This window comes from Nuphar pumila, chromosome 2, assembly GCF_984573655.1.
Source record: "Nuphar pumila chromosome 2, dmNupPumi1.hap1.1, whole genome shotgun sequence".
Lineage (NCBI taxonomy): Eukaryota > Viridiplantae > Streptophyta > Magnoliopsida > Nymphaeales > Nymphaeaceae > Nuphar > Nuphar pumila.
In genome coordinates this window covers 110,341,538-110,363,147 of record NC_143250.1, presented here as the reverse complement: position 1 = coordinate 110,363,147, position 21,610 = coordinate 110,341,538, and the positions used below count along the sequence as shown (strand labels likewise).

The following is a 21,610-nucleotide window of genomic DNA, read 5'->3' as shown; positions in this document are numbered from 1 at the left end:
GCATTCTCAAGTGAATAAACATATTTTTTATATTGTTGTGTGTATTCTTCTAAGCCCCTAAGTGGATTTTGCTCTTTGTGGGATTTGTATTGGCTTCTTGTTTGAGGTATGTGAAAAAACACTTGATTTCATTACAAATTCTATTCCAAATACTGAAATGCATGATAGAAAAAATAAAAAGCAAAATTCTCAAAATTCTTTTCTTTCTTTTTTTAGAGAAAAAAGAAAATCAAGAGCATATTCCATGAAGTACTTTTTTTATGAGGGCAAGTCGAGAAGAAATACCAAATCAATAATCCAAACTCCAAAACCCTCAGCTGGGAACCTAAGATACTGCAACTCAAAGGATTCGGCTATCACATTAATACCCATTCCATAAAACGACCCACTTTACGCACAAAAAAAAGAGGGGAAAAAAAAGAGTTTCTCAGCTTCGTAAATAAGTGTGCCTCCTGAAGTTGCACACAGGGAATGAAAGAAGTCTCAGACATATGCCAAAGCCAAGCACATGCCATAATGCAGATAAGCACAATGAAAAATTTCAGAAAATTTCCAAAGCATCAAGATACTCTCTACTTCAAAATCCAGAGGAAAGTATCAAAGAATTTTCTTGAGATTTCCTCTTCTTCTATAACTTCATCCAGCTGTCCACATAACTTGGAGAAAAAGTAAAAACTAGTTAATTGTTATAATATGTGAGAGAGAGGCCGAATCCTCCAGGTAAATTTATGAATATATAAAACATTCAAACAATAATCATTTTGTTAGCATCAGTAAGTGATAGGTATACTTTCTGAATTAAATACAAAAGAATAGGCCCCCGGGGAGACATGTAATAGCTCACGACAAGCCAAAACAACAAGTATTAAATCAAAACAATTAGTTCCAAAGCATGTGTTTTAGTAAACAAACCATAGCAGACACATCCACAAGGTCTGTGAGTACACCTGCAACTTATACCAACACCAAAAAATATTGGGTACATACATAGTATCTAACAATACTATACTATCTAGATAAGCAAAGAACTGCGACTTTTGACTCTCATAGACATTGTGGAACTATTGATAGTACCAAAGACAAACCACACACATACAGCCACACACATTTCTGTGGCCTAGTTTAATCTGAAAATAAAGAAACCAGAACTTCTATGCAAGTGGCTTGGGATCAATATTTACCTGGTAAAAGAAATTTAATGCAGAAAACTCGGGATTGCCTTTTAAATAATCTGCATAAATGCAAGTCAAAACAGTGTCAAGATGATGGAAAGTAACAGCTGCATAAGTGTGATAAAAATTACAGGTGAATCCCTAATGAATATCTTTAGGACAGATTTCTAATGCAAGTGAGTAGTTTAAGACATTCAGAGCCAGCTTCTTCTAAGTTGAAATACATGACTCACAAAGAAACTCATTGAACGGCTTATCATCCATAGAGAAAACAAAAAATATACACTTTATTGCATCAATGAAACCATAACATCCCCAAAGGGGATACCCGTGGAAGCTATCAAGGATTTCAATAAATTAAAGAGTTCTCTTTTTCTTCAACTCTTTTCCAACTTGCACAGTTTTCTCACAGAGAAAATGCAAAATCTCATTAGAGAAAGATTAGATCAATGTGCATACTTCACAAGAAGTCATAAACTAAACTGCAGAAAATACGAGATTGCACACCCAAACATGAAAAATGAGGCCGCAATCCCGTAGCAGTTTATCTCTTATGGAAGAATAATTGTACCTCATTCAAACATGATTCCTACTAATGGATCCACCTGTGCAATCTATGAAAAGGAAGCTTAATGCTTATGCTCTGCAATTCTTTATTTCTTTCATCTACAAAAGAACCAACATGAGGGCGGAAAAAGTGAAGCAGTCACCTCCACACAGTAGACCTGTTGGCCAGGCTCAAGATATAAACTAACATGAAGGCATGCAATGGCAGACATTGTTATAAGATGCATTATTATAATAAAACACAAAACAGTGACAAGGAAAAAGTAGCATTTCAAGACTACTGAAACAAGCCAACTCTGACTGCAGAAATACCTGTTAGAAATTCATATTGTACGTATGTATATACTTGACTATATATGTGTATATATATATAGGTGGCACCTCTTTTATTTTTATCTTTTTTGTATTTTTATTCTTTTCTTTTCTTTTTGTTTTTTATGTTGACTGTTGACCAGCCGTTGGGCTACCTCCCAGCGGCTAACTCTTTCTCCAGCTTGTATATATAGTGGGCTAAAGGCCCCATTGTGTGGGTGTGTTTTAATGAGGATGTCTCACAATAAAGGCTCAATATTTTTTATATGTGCCTGAGTGCATTTTGTGATATTTATGTACCTTAGTGCACTTTTGTGAGAGAATATTCTTATCAAGTCCTTAGTAGACTTGATTAGCACTAATATTAGTGTTTATTTACATGGTATCAAAGTCGGGTTGGCTACTTTGCTTATATTCACTCATGGAGGCTGCCTCGTAAAGTGTGTTGTTGGCTGCATCGTAAAGTGTGCTGATGATTCTCCTTTGATAGTGATTCCTCCCTCTTCAATATGGCTGAATTCATGTCTCTTAACTCAAGCAACTCCAACTTCGTTCCACCATTCAAGCTTGACGGTAGCAACTACATCATTTGGGCGGGACATTTGGAGGCATTCATAAAAGGTTAAGGATTATGGGGATACGTTAGAGGTACTATCTCCGAACCTACTCCTAAACTTACTATATGTGAAAAAAATGTTGAGAGAAATCTCGAAGGAAAATAAAGAGAAAAAGCAATGGAGGAATATTATAAAAAATTAGATGAATGGAACATGAAAAATGCAAAAAATTTATCTTGGATGCTAAGTGGAGTTGAAACCAAGATTGCCTCAAATCTATTATTCTACAAGAACGCAAGTGAGGCATGGGAATATCTTAAAAGTATGTTTACCGAGAAAGATATTGCTCATAAGTATTATCTCCAAAAAAATGCTAGAAATATCAAATAAGGAGATAAAAATGTTAGAGACTACTTTATGGAATTGTCTTCCATTTGGACTCAACTCGTTCAATTTGAACCAAAATGTGAAGAAAAATGTATCGAGATGCGGAAGGCTCAAGTTGAAGAAGATAGACTTTTTGCCTTTCTTTATGGTTTGAGACCCGAGTTTGAAAAAACTAGGATCTCTTTACTATCTTCCTCATCACCTCCTCCTATTAATGAAATTCTCACTAAACTTAGTGGAGAAGAAACTAGACTTAATATGAGCAATAATGATAATGTTCTTGCTACACCTAGTATCACTCAAGAAGATGATTGTGCTCTTGCCGCCTACAAACCGGGAAATCATATCAAGCCTTATAAGCCTCCCCATTTCAATAAAAATCAAAATAGAGGAGAATACAAAGTAATTTGTTATAATTGTCATGAGCCCGATCACATCAAACCTCAATGTCCTAGATTCAAAAAAGACTAGACCTCATGAAAAAAGGCTTGTGAGTCTTGTGACGGCTCTATCAAAGCAAGAAGAAGACAACATAAGCCTCAAAGATCTCTCCAAGTCATTGGCACAATTAACGGAGGCACTACAACCATTATTTAAAGGCTCAATATCGGGGGCGGCCATTGCATATTCTTCAACTCCAGGTATGTCCTCTTGGCTTCTTGACTCTAGAGCTTTATTTCATATGACCCCACATAAGTTTATTTTATCCGAATGTCAACCTAACTCAAATGCACATTTTGTTTCTACTACCGATGGAACATCTTTAAAAATAAAGGGTATTGAAAATTTTAAAAATGATTTGACTAAAGACAACAAGTTTTTCATCCCAAAAGTAAGATTTATACTAAAATTACATCTTAACTTACTTTTCGCCTCTCAAATCTCGGATCATCGATGTGATATGTATTCTCATCAAACAAATGTTGGGTGCAGGATCGTCAGCCCGGGAAATTGATTAGGGGAGGTTCTAGGCAAGGAGATCTTTATTACATGAACTCACTTTGTATTCCAAAAGAATTTTTTTGTAATATTGCCCACACAAAAGATATCAAAGTTTGGCATCATAGACTTGGTCATCCAAACGTAAGAAAATTAAATTTTGTACATGTTACTAGGGATCTTTGCAAAAACAATTTTGAATACAAGGAATGCATACTTGGAAAAATGATATCTTTGCCTTTTGGACAAAGGACTTTTTACTCCTCCATGCCTTTTGAGTTGGTCAATTTGAATGTGTGGGATCTTGCTCCGGTAGTTTCTAAAGGAGGATTCTCCTACTATGTTGTATTCATTGATGATTATACTTGATATTGTTGGATTTATTTTCTTAAATTTAAATCTTATGAGTTTGCATCCTTCAAAAATTTTCATAACATGATCAAAACTCAATTTGAAAGTAAAAATAAAATCCTAAGAACGGACTCTGGGGGAGAGTATTTATCAAATGATTTTAAATAATTTTTAGAAAATGAAGGGATTTTGCACCAAAGATCGTGTCCTAGAACACCTCAACAAAACGGAATTTCAGAAAGAAAACATTGACATATTATAGAAACTACAAGGACATTACTTATCTCTAAAAATGTCCCCAAAAACCTTTGGGCTGAAGCTGCCCTAACCTCAGTATATCTTATCAATAGGATGCCCTCGAAATCTCTATCAAATGAAATTCCCTTCGAAAAGCTATTTAAGTATAAACCTGATTATCAAAGGCTTAGAATCTTTACTTGCAAGTGTTATGTTTTAAAAGATAAAGGAGACAAACTGTTTTCCAATGCTATTCCTTATGCTTTCATTGGGTATTCTAAATCACAAAAAGGGTTTAAATGTTATGATATCAAAAATGATAAACTCCTTGTATCAAGAAATGTTAATTTCGTTGAAAATGAAAGTGGATTTGAAGGATGTATGTCACAAAATGTAAACGTTGATTACTCATTGTTTAAACTACTCTCTAATTATGGGGATGATGATAGTCAAGTTACTCCTATAGAGTCCTCTATTGAAAGAGAAACAACAGTTGAACCAATAGTATATCCTAGAAGGAATAGGAACATGTACACCAAAAATCTAAATGCTCACAAATCTTTGGAAGCTCCCTCCGAACAAATTATCATTCGTAGATTTGAGAGAACTCCAAGAATTCCCAATAGATTTGTTTCCTATGACTCCTCTCCTAAACATAGAGCATGCCTTTTAGCCATCCATTCATACTTTAAACCCTCATGTTACAATGAAACCAAAAATCTTCCTAAATGGGAAAAAGCTATGCGTATTGAACTAGATGCATTGGAAGGTGCCAATACTTGGGAAATCCTAAATTTACCTCTATGAAAGAAAACCATAGGTTGTAGATGGGTCTTCAAAGTCAAGACAAAGAGTGATGGATCCCTGGAAAGACATAAAGTCAGGTTAGTTGCCAAAGGTTATTCTCAGGAGTACGGAGTAGACTATGAAGAAATCTTTGCTCTTGTTGCTAGAATGACAATCGTTAGAATTCTTGTGGCTATTGTTGCTGTTAAAAATTGAAATTTATTTCAAATGGATGTTAAGAATGTCAGTTTAAACGGGAACCTTAATGAGGAAGTATATATGAATATTCCACCTGGGTTGATAGTTTCTAAAGGCAAAGTGCTTAGATTAAGAAAAGCTCTGTATAGACTCAAACAAGCACCTAAAGCATGGTTTGACATATTTATCAATGTTATTACAAAGTATGGTTTCAAACCTTGTTATACTGACAGAGCTTTGTTTGTCAAGAATTCTTCTACAAGTATTATAATTCTTCTTCTATATGTTGATAATATGCTGATTGCAGGTAGTGACAAAGAACAAATTAAAAAAGTAAAACACTTTTAAAATGACAGCTCTTGGTTTTTTAACATACTTTCTTGGAATAGAAGTATCATATTCTAACAGAGGATATATATTGTCACAAACAAAGTTTGCTTTAGATATCATTGACAGGTCAAGATTATCATATGACAAAGTTGTTGATACTCCAGAGATTGTTGGAACGAAGATGTGAGCTGATGATGGGATTCCTTTGGACAATCCAACTCCCTTGAGACAACTGGTTGGATCTCTCGTATATCTAAGTATTAAAAGACCTGATGTAGCTCATGCAATTCATGTGGTCAGTCAGTTCCAGCATACTCCAACATCAACTCATATGGGTGCAGTCATGAGAATCATCAAATACATTAAAGACACCATCAATAAGGGAGTCTTTCTCTTCTCTTCTTCCTCATTAAATCTTATTGTTTACTCAGATGCTGATTGATGAGGGGATCCGAATAACAAGCGTTTAACAACTGGTTTTTGTGTATTTTTAGAGGAGTCTCTTATTTCGTAGAAGTGCAAAAAACAACAAAAAGTGTCATTATCATCCAGAGAAACTGAGTATAGAGCAATGCCCATCACCACCATGGAGATTGTATGGCTCAAACAACTAATTACATATATGAGAGTTCATCTTCATAATCCCATGAGATTATGCTGTGACAACAAGAGTTTCATATACATTTCTCGGAATCACACGTTTCATGAACGGACTAAGCATATAGAGATGGACTGTCATTTTGTTCGTGAAGAATACTTAAAGAAGACAATTGACCTCCCATATGTGACATCAGAATATCAACTTGTTATGTTGACTGCTGACCAACCGTCAAGATTCAATGATTTCTTCACCAAGGCTCTTTGATCGCCAAGATTCAATTTTCTTCTTGACAAACTTTCGGTGATTGCACCGTAAGTTTGAGGGAGACTGTTAGAAATTCATATTGTATGTATGTATATACTTGACTATATATATATATATATAGGTGGCTCCTTTTTTATTTTTATCTTTTTTGTATTTTTATTCTTTTCTTTTCATTTTTTGTCTTTTCTTCTTTTTTTTGTTTTTTATGTTGACTGCTGACCAACCGTTGGGCTACCTCCCAACAGCTCCATTTAGAGTCGTTGGGAGATGCCCAACGGCTAGCTCTTTCTCCAGCTTGTATATATAGTGGGCTAAAGGCTCCATTGTGTAGGTGTGTTTTAGTGATGATTGTTAAAATATGTACCTAATCATTTAATGTAATATATATATTTTATATATATAAGGTAATACATATACATATATTAATATATATGTATATGTATCTACTTATTATATATATAAAATATATATTTCTACTTTGTTTAAGCCGTAGGGGTAGTTTAATCTTTTCCCCTGTTTTACGCACATTCACTTTATGAATGTGATTGTAATTTAGTTTATTTTTCTTTTTCTTTTTTTATTTCTTTTAATTCTAGTACCAAAAGGTACCTTGGGGGCCCACTCAAATAGACGTTGGGCCCCTCCAACGGTCACATTTGTGACCGTTGGAGGGGCTCCAACGTCTATGAGTGGAGCCCCTTCAAGGCTCTTTTTTGTGGTTATAAATAGGGGCTCTCCCCTTTGTATTTCTTCATGGCTTTGAGTCAAAGCCCAAGTGTTTAATAAATTGATTCCATTGTTTTTATGCCTTTGTGCATTTGTGGGTTATTTGTGAGTTGTGCCTTTGTGCACAAGTGTTCTTATTGTGCATTCGTGGTGGGTTTATTATCAAGAATATTAAGGTCTTGATCTTAGTATCTTGGTGGAGATACTTTTACATGGTATCAGAGCCTCATTGAAAAAGGAGGATAGTGCATCCCGCCACTTGTGAAGTACCTCGGTAATCGTGCCCTCAAGTAAGTGAAGTTTTGAAGTATATCATCTACTTCGGGCGATATTTTAGAAGCAACTTTTGTCAAGAAAAGTTGGAAAAACTCTTAAGGTACACATTATTTTCTATCATCTTACCTCTCTAATGGGTGAAAAAGACTCCCACTTCTCCCTTGGGTTTAAACTTAGTGGTTCGAACTATCATGTTTGGGCCGGCAATATGGAAGCCCATATCAAAGGGAAAGGCCTTTGGGGATACGTTCAAGGTTCCATATCGGAACCCGAACCCAAACTTTCTATCATAGAGAAAGGGGATATTAAGATTCTTGAAGGTGAAGATAGACAAAAGGCCCTTGAAGAATATTCAAAAAGGCATGATGAGTGGGAAATGAAGAACTTCAAAATTTTATCTTGGATTTTTTCGTCCGTTGAAACCAAGATCAATGCCAACATCATTAAGTTTAAAAGGGCCTTTGAAGCTTTGTTGTACCTTGAAAAAATGTATACTTCAAGGGACTTATCACACAAATATTATCTCCAAAAGAAAGCTTTGACTCTTCAACAAAATGATTTGTCTATTCGGGAATATTTTGTCGAATTATCATCTATTTGGGACGAGCTTGCTATGCTCGAACCAAAATGGAGCGGAGAAGCTATTGAATTAAGACACAAGCAACTAGAGGAAGATCGGTTTTTTAATTTTTTAAATGGTCTTAGACCCGAATTTGAGCAAATTCGGTCCTCTCTCCTATCCGCTTTCACATCCCCTTCTATTGAAGATGTCATCACCAAGCTAAGTGGTGAGGAAACACGTATGGGGATTAGTAAAAATAACCCGAGTATTCTTGCTACCCCTTCTCAAAGTGATTATGAAGTGGTTAATGTCGTGTCAAGACCCGAAAATAACTTGAAAACCTACAAACCTCCACATTTCAAGAATCAAGGGCAAGGAGGAAATGATCGATATGGCAAGAGAGACTATAGCAAATTAACTTGTCATTTTTGTAAAGAACCAGGGCATATCAAACCCCTTTGTCCTAAATGGAAGAAATTTCTTGCCGCGGCTTTAGCATCCCAATCAGAAGAACGACCTTCGTCATCAAATGAGTCTCTTTCGCTTCAACAAATTGTGGATGCTCTTCAACCTATTCAGAAAGGAGGCATTTCTGGAGCCGCTATGTCATCATCATCCTCTCTCGGTAAGTCATCTTGGCTCCTTGATTCCGGTGCCTCATTTCATATGACTCCAAGTCCTTGTTTTCTCTCTGATTATTCTAAAAATTTTCTTCCATCTTTTGTCTCAACGGCGGATGGAACACCTCTTGAAATTAAAGGAATGGGCAATTTTGAAAAACAAGACTTCTTTATCCCAAAAATTCATCTTATACCAAAATTAAACTTAAATTTACTTTCTGTTTCTCAACTCTCGGACCATGGTTGCGATATAAGGTTTTCTTCTAATAAATGTTGGATACAGGATCGCCAGTCCGGGAAGTTGATTGGGGAAGGCTCTAGGAGAGGCGACCTCTACTATGTTGATTTTCTTAAAATTCCCAAGGATCAATTTTGTAATGTTGTTCAAAACAAAGATATTCATGTATGGCATAAGAGATTGGGTCATCCCAACATTGTTAAAATCTCTTATTTTCCCTTTATTAAGCATCTTTGTAATGAAAATTTTGTTTGTAATGAATGTATTCTTGGAAAAATGAAAAGTCTCCCTTTTCCTCAAAGATCTATGTTTACAACAAGACCTTTTGAAATTGTTCACTCCGATGTATGGGGTCCGGCTCCGGTGATATCTAAGGGAGGTTTCTCATACTATGTTATCTATGTGGACGATTTCACTAGGTTTAGTTGGATATATTTTCTTAAACATAAACATGAAGTTTTCTCAACTTTTAAAACATTTCATATGATGGTTTTAAATCAATTCAATAGAAAGTTAAAAATTCTTAGAACCGATTCGGGTGGCGAATATCTTTCCAATGAATTCAAAAGTTATCTTGAAAATTATGGAATTCTCCATCAAAAGTCTTGTCCTAAAACTCCCCCAACAAAATGGGTTGGCGGAACGAAAACATAGGCACATTATTGAAACAACACGAACTTTGCTCATTTCACAAAATATTCCAAAAAAACTTTGGGCGGAGGCTGCCCTTACTTCTGTCTATCTCATAAACAGACTTCCATCTAAAAACTTGAACAAGATTTCCCCATTTGAAAAATTATATGAAAAAGAACCTGATTATAGCAGGTTAAGGGTTTTTGGATGTAAATGTTTTGTCCTTACTGATAAAAATGACAAACTCTCCCCTAAGGCCATTCCTTGTGCCTTTCTTGGTGATTCTGAAACTCATAAAGGCTTTCGCTGTTATGATATTAAAAGTGATAAACTATATGTTTCCAGAAATGTAAGCTTCTTGGAAAATGTTAGTGGTTTCGAGAAACTTGAAACTAATGACGAGAATATAGACTATTCTTTTCTGTTTGATTTATTAACTGAAGATGATGATACTAGTGATGATGAAACAAATCAAAATGACTTGAATAATAATGAAACTCATTCTGATTCCTCAACACTTCATCAACACATCAATGAAGAATCACATAGAGATCCTATAACCTACTCTCATAGAGATAGGAATACTTTTAGAACTGCCCTCGAAAGATATGATAGTGAGCCTACCCCTTCGAGTGAAGAAAATCTTCGTAGGACCGAAAGATCAAGAAGACCCCCTTCTAGGTTCATCTCATATGAGTCATTTTCACCGAAATATAGAGCCTGTCTAAGCGCCATTCACTCTTACATAGAACCTAGGGATTTCGAGGAAGCACGAAAATGTCCGGAATGGATAGTCGCTATGAATAATGAACTTGAAACCCTAAAGAAAGCAAAGACATGGGAGTTTCAAGACCTCCCTAAAGACAAGAAAGCAATAGGGTGTAGATGGGTGTTTAAAGTCAAAACTAAGAGTGATGGGTCCCTTGAGAGATATAAGGCCCGCTTAGTTGCAAAAAGATATGGTCAAAAATATGGGATTGATTATGAGGAGACCTTTGCCCCGGTTGCTCGGATGGTCACCGTCCGATGTCTTATAACCGTTGCCTCAATCAATAAATGGAACATCTATCAGATGGATGTTAAGAATGCGTTTTTAAACGGAGATCTAAACGAAGAAGTATATATGGATGCTCCTCCTGGAAAGGAATCTCCTAAAGGAAAAGTGTTCCTTCTTCGGAAAGCACTTTATGGATTAAAACAAGCTCCCAAGGCTTGGTATGATAGGTTTAACTCTGTAATGTTAGAAAATGGTTTTTCATCCTGTTTTACTGATACTGCTTTGTTTGTTAGAAAATCTAATGCAGGGATTGTTATTCTATTACTTTATGTGGATGACATGCTTATAACTGGGAGCGATTCTAAAGGGATTAAAAGCATAAAATCCATTTTAAAGGATAAGTTTGAAATGTCTGACTTGGGTTTCTTAACTTATTTTTTGGGTATTGAGGTAGCATACTCTCATAGAGGATATTTTTTGTCTCAAACTAAGCTTGCATCTGAGATTATTGACAGATCAGGTATTATAGATGATAAAATTTGTGAAACTCCTGCTATAGTAGGAGCTAAAATGAAGATTGATGATGGTGTTCCTCTCTCCGATCCTACTCCCTACAGGCAACTAGTAGGATCGTTGATGTACCTAAGTATCACCAGACTAGATATCTCACATGCGGTGCATACGGCAAGTCAGTTTCAGCATTCACCAACTTCTGTTCACATGGGTGCTATCTTACGTGTCGTAAGATACCTAAAGAACACTATTAATAAGGGAGTTTTTTTGTCTTCTTCTTCTAAGTTAAAATTAATCGCTTATACTGACTCTGATTGGGGAGGTGACCCAAATAACCGTCACTCCACCACTGGTTTTTGTGTTTTCTTAGGAGACTCATTGATCTCGTGGAGATGCAAGAAGCAGCAAAAGGTGTCTCTATCATCAACTGAAGCCGAATATCGTGCCATGGCGACTACTACCATGGAAATTGTTTGGATTCGTCAGTTGCTGGAAGACATGGGGATCAATATTGAAGGGCCTATCAAGCTTTGCTGTGACAACAAAAGTGCGATTTATATTGCTAAAAATCACACTTTTCATGAGCGGACCAAACACATAGAGATGGATTGTCACTATGTTCGGGAGGCGTATCTCAAAGGAACCATTGACCTTCCATATGTCACGTCCGAATATCAATTGGCGGACTTCTTCACTAAAGCCTTGTGTGCACCGCGCTTCAACTTTCTTCTTAGCAAACTCTCGGTCATCCTGCCCTAAGTTTGAGGGGGGTGTTAAAATATGTACCTAATCATTTAATGTAATATATATATTTTATATATATAAGGTAATACATATACATATATTAATATATATGTATATGTATCTACTTATTATATATATAAAATATATATTTCTACTTTGTTTAAGTCGTAGGGGTAGTTTAGTCTTTTCCCTTGTTTTACGCACATTCACTTTATGAATGTGATTGTAATTTAGTTTATTTTTCTTTTTCTTTTTCTTTTTCTTTTTATTTTTTATTTCTTTTAATTCTAGTACCAAAAGGTACCTTGGGGGGCCCACTCAAATAGACGTTGGGCCCCTCCAACGGTCACATTTGTGACCGTTGGAGGGGCTCCAACGTCTATGAGTGGAGCCCCTCCAAGGCTCCTTTTTGTGGTTATAAATAGGGGCTCTCCCCTTTGTATTTCTTCATGGCTTTGAGTCAAAGCCCAAGTGTTTAATAAATTGATTCCATTGTTTTTATGCCTTTGTGCATTTGTGGGTTATTTATGAGTTGTGCCTTTGTGCACAAGTGTTCTAAAGTATTCTTATTGTGCATTCGTGGTGGGTTTATTATCAAGAATATTAAGGTCTTGATCTTAGTATCTTGGTGGAGATACTTTTACAATGATGTCTCATAATGAAGGTGTAATATTTTTTATATGTGCTTGAGTGCATTTTGTGATATTTATGTGCCTTAGTGCACTTTTGTGAGAGAATATTCTTATCAAGTCCTTAGTAGAGTTGATAAGCACTAATATTAGTGCTTCTTTACAATACCCCTCCCTAATCCCTATTGACATTTATCACAAGTGGTGTGCTTCTTCAATGTCAAATTTCAAGTGAAAACTGTAGGCCTAGGAGAACGGCTCCAACCCCAAATTTTAAAGCTTACTGGTATATCAGCAGACAGAAAACTAATAGTATGGTTTTTGACCAAGAAGAAATAAAGAACCTGATGAAAGATGAGAAAACACACAGACAACCTGAAACACCCTGAAATCCTCAACCCCACTATGACAATCACCCAAGCCCAAAACAAACCCCCACCCAGCAGTATATTAATAGGTACACCTGCATCTCAAAACCCTTGTTATCCATGTGTCGCATCATAAATCCTGGCACCATTTTGTGTTCCCAATCTCAGCCTCTCCCTTTTTACTTCTAGAATGAATAAAAACAACCCTTTATACACCTTAAAATGGATCAGGTCAGAGTTGGATCAGACCCCAAGTTGCTCTGACCCATAGCCAACGAAGTACCAGTATCCTTGTCGACACAGGTACATCACCCTTCTTGAAGTACCCATGTTACATATTGTACGTTAGATGGATAATCTAAGACAATTGTTTACATCACCTCCAAAAGCTACAAAACTAACAGGACACTCTTAGTTTTCACCCATTGTACTTGATCCTCAAATGACTAAACAAAAAATCTATAAACATGACCACCTAATGTACTATAAGTAGAAAATGGGATGCTAATCCCGTTTGTGACAACAATAGATACAAGACACAGGAATTATTTGGATAAAGCTAGACTACAATGGTCTGACAGATGCATAAGAAAGCATTCAGCCATTGGTATACTACAGCAGCCAGCATCTGCACTCTGTTCCATCATCCTTCTTAAACCCATCGATCTATTATACTACAACAAACGGCCATGCCTATTTGCCCTTATCCCATGTCAACATGATTGGGCTAGATGCAAGCAGTGGGACTCTATAGCACACAGTAGACGCAGTTAAAGCTATCTATCCTAATCCAGAATCCCAGATACATGACTGGAAAAGAGAATACCAAGACATATGAATCAACATCATCTCTCTACATGCCTAAACATGTGAAATACCTCCAGTTGTGTGTCAAATGTTCAAAGGTAATGACTAGCAATAAATATCTATTTGAAACAACGGAACCTATCACATGAAATTCAAGGAATGCTCCCAGCCTTGAAATGTGTTTATTTACCATAAGACAAACCCCACATCACAGAAGCATCTTCCCTGGAGCATTAATTTACTAAAAATCATCTTGGCATTCAGAAAACCACATTGATCAAGAGGATGTAATCCAAGATGCCATACGAGTGCAAAAGCAATATGCCCAAATGCTTTTTTAATCTCATGAATCAAAATGTTCATAACAAAGAACCATGTTGACAGGTTTAAAGAGAAAATAATGCATAAATTGCAATACACTTATAATCTAGCCAAAACTGATGCATTAATGTCCTAAGTAAGATAATTTGAATTGAATTTGAATGAGCACCGCTTGGGAACCAGTAAACTAGAAGAACTAAATGAAACCATACAAGTAGTTATCTGCGAGTAGAAATTTGGGGTAGTATCAAAGTACTTGTCTTCATCTTGCAGCACTCTGTCATTTCCATTCTAATTAGATCCAAAACATCCAAGACTAAGAACAAGACCACAACACACTGCAGCACCTCATTCCAAAAATACCGTTCCTATGGTCTGCATCTAGGATCTGACTAGAATTTTGGGCAACAGAAAAACAAGTGCATCATGCTACCAACGAAACACAGAAACAGAGATAAGATGTAAACAAACCCTAAAAATAAACCCAATCTTTTGCAAAATCAATCTCCAAACCAACTCTCACAATTTCAAACTTATTGATACCATCGGACACTAGCATCTCAATTGTCCCAACAGTGACGCCTGTTGCAAAGTGGGTGGTCGCCATAAACACAACGCATCGTAATGCCAATGACTGCGTAGCACGCAGACGCAAAAATGTAAACCCAGAATTTTGCTTAAGGAGATTCCCAACGACCAATAACCCATCATGATAGCCAATAGGAAAGGAATGCACATAACTCTACCACAACCACACAAAGGAAGAGGGCAATCAATCCTCGTCTCAGTTAATCAAGACCTCACAAACGCAAACCCCCACAAGAATGGAAGGTCAAACAGAAGCTAGGGACGAAGCAATTACGCTAACCCAACAAATAACACCACAAACAATCTCTCTCTCTCCACACACACACACATGGATTAAAAAGATTTAACCTAAATAAAAAAAAAGATAACTCACAATCTCATATGCCACCATTATAACAAAAAGAAAAAAAGTAACAAAAAGGGAAAGTGAAAGGAGCACTTTCTTCTTTTTAATGCAATCACGTGAAATTAAGCTTTAGGAGAGGACTTTAATGGCTACCCATCTCGCAAAGGCATGTGATACTGATATCAAACCAAACGATGAAGCAATACATTACATACGCTCCTCAAAAAACAGACGAACGAGAAGCAACACAAAAAGAGATCGCGTTTGTGGTACCAAAAATCTACGATTCAGAGAGAGAGAGAGACTAACCTTTGCAGGGACAGAGAGATTCCCCGCTCGGAAAAGTTTAGGGTTTGAACGGAGAGGAATCAACCGATGACAGAAATGTGCCGAGGCCACGATCTAATGAGGACCAGGGGAGACTGGAGAGAGGAGCGCGAATATACCGCGGGAGCAGAACAGCACCCAATGCCAATGTGCTCTGCTTTGGCCTTGGAACAGTACCTTGGGAAACGGGATGGGATGGGGTGGAGTGGGGCCCTTTCATAACCCACATTCCGGACCGTTCAAATAGTTCAGGACCATAGTATATTTTCTCTTAAAAACTTACTTTTTTGGATCACGTTTTAGCATATTCTTTTACCATGCTCAAGTTGACTCCAACGTAATGCTTTATGTCACTTTTAAATCATTTTTTTATCTTCATGATTGTGAGTCATTGACTTTTCATATTTAAATATTGAATATTCTAGTATAATTAGACATTATATAACCTCTTAATATAGTAAATGAACCATGTTCAACACACACGATCTCTAACATTTGGGACCAACGGGGGGCTCTGCTTGTGTGGCAGGAGCAGTTAGTGCACGTCACCCTGTGTTGGGACGTTTGAAGTTCGAATCCCATGGTTTAGTTGTAAGAGATATCATGGGATGGTATCAATCATGTTGTTGTCCCCTGCCCTGAGCTGAAAAATTGGTCTTATTAGACGTTTCTAACCAGGTAGATGGATTTTATGCATTTGAAAGAAAGGAAATTGAACAATTCTGCAATTTAAGGAAAAAAAATATTGAAGTTTCATTATTTTCTATTGAGCTAATCGGGTATACTTAGTTAAGTGAGACTTATTATTTTCTTGATGACTAAGGAAATCCCTCACCGAGAACCCGCTCACTTAATGGGCCTGCCTTGCTGCGTGGTAAAGCTCCAGATCGAGGACACGATCACCTAGGCCTTATCTGCCCCCAACCATGATAAAGTAACAGCAGCCCTCATGCGCCAGCAGGATTCAATCCTAGGCCTTCAGCTTGACACAGGACCTCACTGTGACTTATACTATTAAACTAATCCTCTTTTGTTTCATTGGAAAAGGTCTTCTCTCTAATATCAGAATATTATTAGATGAATGACATCATCCCTATTCATTGGTTGCATGTAGGGGTGGACAATGGGCCAGGTGGGCCAAGCTGAACTGGTCCATCATGTGTCGGGTTTGGGTAAAGATTAGCTTTCGGGCCAAAACCCAGCTTGTTATATACATGGATTGGGCCTGAGCCATCCCACTGGCTACCAAGCCAACCCGGTGGGCCTGAGTTACCTAATTAATTTTTTAGTAGTTGGTTGGATAGTAACTTAGTAACTATTACTATTTTACCTAATTAGTTACATAGGTTATATGAAAAATAGAAAGATAATTAGTTGGGTGCATTAATCTTTAACTTAATTCATTGCTTTTGGTATTATAATTATTAAATTATGAACTTCATTCAAAATAACTTATAAATGAATTTGGGCCGGGTTGGATCAACCCAGCCTGTCATGGTTTGCTCTTCAAACCCGAGCATGTGAAGCGGGCTAAAATTCAACCCATTTATTAATGGGCTGGGCCATATCCGGGCGGGACTGCACTTAAAACCCGATGGGCTGAACTCTAAACGGGCCTGGGCCTGGCTGAGCCAGCCCGATGCCCACCCCTAATTGCATGTCTGAAAATCACATAGGCGGACTTGGTCCAAAATTATAAACAAATCAAACCATAGTAAATAAAAACTTGTCATTTTTTTATTATTTCTTGTGATAAAGACCAAATTTGTGGCTGACTGCTCTTATATTATTAAGTGTAATAAAGCAATATGTTCAAGATGGTGAAGAATAAAGATTGATACGGCCATTGCGCCAGCAAAAATGGTGGCATACTAGCATTTATTAGAGGGCCTTTCCAGCACTTGTAATTTACTCTAGTGATTTGTTAATCTCCATTTTGCAGCACGCAGGTATCACATGGACTTCACATGAGATGGGCTAAGAATCCAACTCTCAGGAATTAAAGACAAGAGGGAATAAATTTCTTTGTAAGTATTGCATGTGGCTACTGGCTACATGCACAATAACTATAGTGGGGGGGGGGGGCTATTGGTGGTAGGGGAAATCCAAAGAAGTCTAATTGTTTTCTGTATAAAGGGAAATTAGCAAACATCGATTCCTGTTTTCATCTGAAAAAAAGGAGAAAAGTTTAGGGACCTTCCAATGACCTACTTTCTAACAGAACATGGCAACCGCCAACCTTAAGTTTGGGTAGGCAGCGTTCGCAATGGAATCTCTTCTTCTCGTATTGCACAAACCAGTTTTCTTTTCAAAAAATGAATGTGTGCTGTTAGTGGACAAATCTTGAAATTGTTGAATATTTCGGGTCTGGGTCCAACCCATAAAAGTGACCTGGTTTGACACTGTTAGTGGGCTATTTAGTGGGTAGTTAATTGGGGTTAGTGGGGTTAAAGTTACCTGAACTTGGAATAATCACTCTTATCTCCTATTATAAAAGGAGGGGTTGGGTTGTACGTACGATGAGAGCATTACTCCTATTGCCCACATTCTAGTAATTTCTAGTGGGTTCAGGGTCCTTTTCACCATCGACCTAAGGCCTGGGCTCATCGTGGGCGTTGATAGGCTGAGGAGAACGCTAAGCACCTACACGTCACATCCATAGCATCTACTGGTACGTATTTGCATTTCGATTTTGATTTTGCGAATATGCCAACATTGGGGTTTGGGTCCACATACCATGCAATTCTGTTGTGCATGTGTTGGTGCATTGGGAGCATTCAGTTTACACTCGCTGATGTCGGTGTATCCGTCACAGCCCTGTTGTCGCTTTTCTGCGCCGCCGACAGTTGCGATCACCAGGCGGGTAGAGAATTGGGGCGGGTATGTGAGTATGCTCGTTCTACTACTGGTGACCGATGGCATTCTGGATTCGGTCGTCGGTGATATTTGTGTTGCTCCCCCTGTTATTGTTCTTTTTTCGAACAACAGGGGATATCTGGCCTCCCCCTTTGCAGAAACGGCTTTTGTCGGGAAGGGATTTGTCGGTGGTTGAGAATCCAGTTAGTCCCAACCTTGCCAGCAACGCCGATCGACTGGTCGCTTGCAGCAGCTGATGAAGCCACTGACAACTCTATATTAAAAAAAATAAATTGGAGTTTACCCTTTTCGTCGGTGGTGTTTCACCGAGGAGATAAGGGGCTTTGATCGCTGGTGCCGCCGCTGGCAGCTCTATTTCATTGTCGACAGCACCACCATCATCAGACCACCGAGCTGGCCGGAATCCTAAAACCATCATTTGATGGGTTTTTTGTCAGAGGGGTTCCGACCATGTGTCGTCAATCGAGAAAGGGGTGTCGTTCACCGCCGACATCATCAGCAGTCACACTGGACGTCCTCTGCACAAAGGCGACTCGGCCAAACCGAAAACCCTTTTTTTTCTATTTTCTCTAAATCTGTCATCTTCGGGCATGCTAGAGGAGACCTCGCCAGGGAGTAGCAGTTGCCTTTGTTGCCGGTTGTCGTCGTCGGAAGAGGGGATCATTGCCGAGGGTCATCGACGTCCGCAGCACGATGGCAACACGTGACTCTCCTTACCTCTCGTCGATAGCACTGGGTGTCACCGGGGTGCATCGCTGGGGGGAGGTGACCTTCGCCGATCGGGCATCGTTGTCGGTCGTCGTATGATGACATGGATCATCGTGGGGCAACGTGGAGGGTTATGGGTCTTTCAGTTTCTATGAAATTGAAGGCCTCAGTTTCTTAGAAACTGAATGGTTGGGCCCCCCTTTTTACTGTGCAGGGTACCGGGTCAGATCCAGTGTACCAACCCGATGGCAGGCTCGATCCAGACCTATTTTTTGGCTTACATTTAGAATCGGGCTCGTTCCAAGTATCGGATCCATTAAGGAATCGATTGGAAGGACCCATTTGTGTTATGGGTCTAGTCTTATCCGGATGAACCAGATCATAATCTGAATCTAACTGGATACGAATAAGGCACAGGTCTGGGTCGGATCTGGAATCCATGGGTCATGTTTGGATTAGATCAGACCCAAATTTTGTATGGATCGAATCTGCTCTGGATCCTATTCAGATTGGGACTGATCCGGGTCCTATTTGGATCGGGTTCCACCCAAATCTTGCTTGGATCGGGTCATACCTGGGTTTATGAGTATGTGCATAATAGTGAATCTCTGATGTAATATATTTTTCACTTTCAAGGAAGTAACAAGTACAATTGTCATTTTCTATACTTTACAAACTCAAGAATGAGATAAACATATATTTCATAAACAAATAGTGAAATGTGCAACTTTTGCAAAAGTGTGTCTACGTATACTATGATGGCCAAAACCATCCAAAATTTTATTTTTCTTTAGATTGACAAATAGAACAAGAATACATATACAATTGAGGTTTGGTGAACTCGAGCATTTATCATTTATAAGGCCGTACTGAACCTTTTGTCTCTCAAAATATTTTATCACACACACACACACACACACACACACACACACACATATATATATATATATATATATATATATATATATATATATATATATATATATATATATATATATATATATATATATATATATATATATATTATTTAAACTGTAGTTGGGCTGCGACGAGTCATAGACCTGCTCACAGTCCGTGGCAGCCACAACATGCATGTTGATACTGTAGCATACCCAGTCATTCATCGGTTGTAAGTGAGGAGCTGGGATCGTTTGATTCCAGACAGTGGTGCATGTAAGGGTGCAGCAGTGGCTTCCACCCTGCCCAACAAAGCATATACAATCTCTTGTGTTCGGCAGGCACTGAGCCATCTGAATAGAGGCGACCGGCTAGATACCGTCAATTCCAACTGGTGTGCCACTTATCATCATTTTTTGGACCGACGGTGACCTAGCACCATGTGCAAGAGGCCATAAGCAATTTGCAACAGCAAGTTGGAGTCTGACGGACTCCATTGTGCTGCACTACCATGCTGACAACGACAACAACATCGGCAGGGTGCAACATCCCCTACCATGTCCACTGCCGCTAGGTGCAGGTTAGCCGATGTCCGGCTGGATTAGACCAACCACCATGGTCAGATCCGATCATCCATTTTGCAGAAAAAGAGAAATACGAACCGGGATCGAGCCGACCCCGATCCATTCCCCACTTTAATTTAATTTATATAAACTGGACCTATACATGCATATGCGAGAATGGTAATATACCAACAACTTACATATTTATAAATATATAATACAAAAAAAAGAGGTATACAATCTGGATAAAAATGCAAAATTACTCAAGTAATTTAGTCCATGCATATAAAATCTTAATGCCGAATTAGGTAAATGATTCACTAAGTGTGGGATCGAACAAGTAACTAATACCAACTCTTATATGTGTCTAAACCATGGTGCAGATCCATATATAAACCATTCTTATGCTAGATTATATTCTTCCAATGTAATATTGAGCCTCACGTGATCATCCATGCTTTATATGACTAAAATATGATGCAGCAAATACCTGTAGTATATATGCTAGAACATGTGATCTCAAAGTGATGTGTATAGATTAAGTAATTCGATTGTGTGCAAATAAGGAAATCACACAAGTTCTATTTAGCTATGAACGTAACACACATCTAGGTACATGATTTGTTCATGTACTGGATTAGTTGTGTACCGATGAATGAGCAGAGATATTTTATATAGAAAAAAAAATGTAATGCAGGAAACATAGGTTCCATCTATATGTCAGAATGATATTTGGATCATATCAAAGTGATGTGCGCAGATCAAGTGGGTAAATCAATACTTCCATATGCACAGTAATATGATACAACAATTACCTATGAACTGGATCATCTCATCTCACAGTATGTATGTGTGACTTCACATGATTAATAGTACTTTACGCATATCAATAATCAACATTTTTTTTATAGGCAAATTTTACAAGAAAAAACATAGAAACGCTAAGATTCGCGTGAATACGTGAATTTAGAAGTACATCCGTAGAAATATATAGATTCATTTATTTTTATGGCTACTTACTGAAATATATGTATCACTGTACATATATTCGCATGGCCAACTGCATATATGTGACTCAGGGCACTGTGCACACACATAGAGAAGTTATGCCCTTCCCTCGATTTAACGGACTGTGCCCTGACAAGAACTCACGTTGTTCGTCTCGGTGC

At 37.8% G+C, this 21,610-nt stretch overlaps 1 protein-coding gene across 3 annotated transcripts in view; it reads right to left on the bottom strand.

Moving 5' to 3' along the window:
* LOC149846715 (uncharacterized) overlaps nucleotides 1–15,552 on the bottom strand; it is a 28,373-nt gene extending 12,821 nt beyond the window's left edge. Inside the window, exons 1-2 of one of the 3 annotated variants that reach the window (XM_089996516.1) lie at nucleotides 15,379–15,552; nucleotides 1,182–1,231 (exon numbers count right to left, since the gene is read on the bottom strand). The gene's annotated coding sequence lies outside the window, so the exon portion shown is untranslated. Of the gene's footprint in view, nucleotides 1–1,181; nucleotides 1,232–14,347; nucleotides 14,866–15,378 lie in introns of those variants that run through there. The other 2 variants (XM_089996517.1, XM_089996518.1) reach the window with 2 other exon arrangements.
* Nucleotides 15,553–21,610: the final 6,058 nt, after the last annotated feature.